Below are 3234 nucleotides of genomic sequence, written 5' to 3' on the forward strand. Positions count from 1 at the left end.
ATACCAGCATTCTGTTATTCTAATTTTGTGTGGATATTCTCCTTACACAGTTTCTTTTTTAGTCCATCGCAAAGGGGATATCAAAGTCCCACTTACACATTTCAAAATTTTTTAAATTAAAAATCAACAAAAAAAGTTGAAGAACAGTCTCTATGAAGGTGTATTAACTCACATTATTTGCTCACTCCAAAAGCAGGAGTGTTGCACTTCCCACCAGGTCATGGATTGTAAACTCCGAAGAAAGAATGATCAGTGAAGAACCGCACTGTGTAGCAGGTATAATCTTCATAAAATAAATTAATGCACAAATAAATATTCCCTGATGGAAGATACAATCAGCAAATATCCCACAAGTTCCTCCGCAGCCCTGTTCGCACGGATGGGCTGAGGAGTGGGTACCTGACTGCACTCCCACAAACATGGCTGAAAGAAGACCTACTTTGCTGTAGCCCTCTTTAGGTTTTTGCAGCTGTGAAGAGCAAGTGAAATATGAAAATAAAAGCCAGTTCTGAGGTGTTTTAGACCCAGTGTAATACCTCTGGAGACCTGGGTTCTGGCACTTCTTCTGTTCCTCTCATGTCCTCTCCGTGAGCCCCTGGCAGTACTGGCAATTGGTAACGCCGCCATTTTGAGAGCTGTGCAGTCCTCCCCAAATCCCTCTCCTAGGCATTTATATATAGGTTGCACAGTTATAGTTACACAAAAATATTGGGAAGCACTTTAAATGCATTTTCAGAAGAAAACTACCTCTTATTTGTTGCTCGGAGCTCACTTTTTCTCTCAGAAGTTCTTCTGTTTCTCTGTGAAATGCCAGCTTCCTCTGCTGAGGACTGGGCAGCTGGTGCAGAGCACCTCAGGAGGCTGTTTGTGCTGCTTGCTCTAACGGACAGCTCGGAGCACTGGCAAATGCCAGTGGTGCTACAAAACTACTGTCAAGAAATAACTAGATCTAGAAGTATTCTAAGAATAAGGACCAACAAATTCTGACATCTCAAAACCGAGAGGGCTGTGAGGGAAGGTAGAGGGGGGTGGAAGCATTAGTATTTTAAGCTAATTTCAAAATACATTCATAGCTTTCAGCCAAGCCAACTGCTATAGTGAGGGCAGCAGTTCCCTCCTTCCTTCGTATGTCCTGCTACCATCTTACTCTGGGTAGTTCTAAATTCATGTGCAATTTGCCTTTACCTAAAAATATCTAAAGGCTACCCTCAGTGTTCTTGAGAGCCATAGAAGGAATATTTGTATGCCTTATATCTATTTCTTACTGTTCTATATCCTATTTGTTGACAGAAAGAGTAAATTGGGTCCAGATTCTATGCAGTGCTGCTTCTGCAACAAAATGCAAGTAGGGCAAAACCTTTCCATTTATTCTTCTATTAAAAAAGAAAAAAAAGTTTAGATTTCAGTGTGACTGTTAACTCCTCTTTACAAAGCTAGCTGATGAAACAGTATACAGGGCAAATTAGTGAAAAAAGGCAAGCGTTTTGAGATTAGTGTAAGCCAACAGAGCTCTCTTTCACCACTCAGACAATACCTAAACCACCTGAGAATGTGGGATAACTCTGTTAACAGAAATTTGCTTTTATTACAAGTCCTGATGCATTTGGTCACTCAGAAAAAAAAGAAAAAAACAAAACAAAACAAAACAAACCCTCAAAAAATATCATACTGAGCTCTTTTTTGGTTTGATTCTTCTCCTTCACTCCTCTGAAACAGTACTGATTCTGAAAAGGCAAGGTGAAGGAGTATATGGTAACTATATACTCATTCTGTCAGAGATCCTAATATCATACAGTTTGACTTACTGCCTCAAATCCATTTTGGAGTGCCACAAGGCCCGACATCTGGCTAGTAACAAACATACTTCTTTCTTTGTACCCCTGGTTTTCAGACCATGGGCTGTAGCATGTCTGGAGCCCCTACTTCCCAGGGAGATATCAGAATATTGTCTCCTGGGAGGACAAGCCTGAAAACCCCTAAGCCCAATAAAATGAGCAATTTTCATTCAATGCTGAACTGCTGATTCACCAAAATGCTTTCATAGTCATATCTTTCGTTCAGATCTTAACTTCTTTAGTAACAAGTTTTTAAGGAAGACTACAACACGCATCCCTTGAAAAATCAGTCACAGAAATTGCAAAGCTGTTTTCTGTTTCCTGTGGCTTTGCCTACCTTAACATCTGATAGAAACACTGGCTTACAACAAGTTTCTTTAGCAGGTGTGTCTTTACGATGAACAATCAGTTCTCTGAGTAGAGTGGGAGGATCAAGGGAAGATTTTAAAGAATTCATAGCTACTTTCCATCCTCTAGTTCTTTGACCTCTGGTACTCTCTCACTATTACAGCCTCCCTCCTCTCTCTCTGCTGCTGCCACATGTATGTCACTGAAAACTGATCTGATATTCATATGATTGTCTTTTCTTTCAGATTTTACCACAGCAGTCTGGACAACTGCCCTAAGTTTATAAATGGAAACCTCATGATGCAGCAAGCATCCACATCACTTACCAGCAGCTAAAATATTCTCTCTCTGTCCTGAGTACAAACATTGGCAGAGACCATGTCACAAAGTTACTTCTAAGCCAGTGCAGCCCAGGTGGTCAGATTGGGATTGGTCATAGGAAGGAAACATTTTCCCTTGGAAGAGGAATAAAAAGTATGCCTGGGAAAGCCTGCTTTGCCTCTCACAAAACCAGCTGTCTTTAGAAAACATCAGACCTTGCTGCACTAAGGTCAGCTGTAGAATTATGTGGCAGTTTGATAAGCTGCAGTACACTAATTTATTGACTATTTTTAAAAATGTAGAAGAGATTTTATTATGGATTACTTTGCTTTCCTGAAAAAATTTATAATTAAAGACATCTGGAAGACATTTCAATATATCATAAACAAGAGGAAATCCAAAGCACGTGACTTATAAGAAAATAATGCAAATACCTTTTCATGCCAAAATTTACAGTAATCTGTCTTTCTTATTTTATTACAGGGAAAAGGAAAAGAATTGATGGAGGAAGAGTCAACAGTGAGAATACTACTAATGCAAAGAAATATACTATTTGCTATATTTCATGTAAAAATATTAGTTAATATTAGTTAAGAAAAATCACTAAAATAGATCTGACTTCTCTCCCCAGTTAATTGTTCCCTGGATATACATTCTTGTGGAGCAGATAAACGATGACATCAATTCTGCCAATAGTGGAAGGCTATCAGTAAGAAAGAAGGAAAGGAAT

The sequence above is a fragment of the Lagopus muta genome, chromosome 5 (assembly GCF_023343835.1).
Source record: "Lagopus muta isolate bLagMut1 chromosome 5, bLagMut1 primary, whole genome shotgun sequence".
NCBI classification, from domain to species: Eukaryota; Metazoa; Chordata; class Aves; order Galliformes; family Phasianidae; genus Lagopus; species Lagopus muta.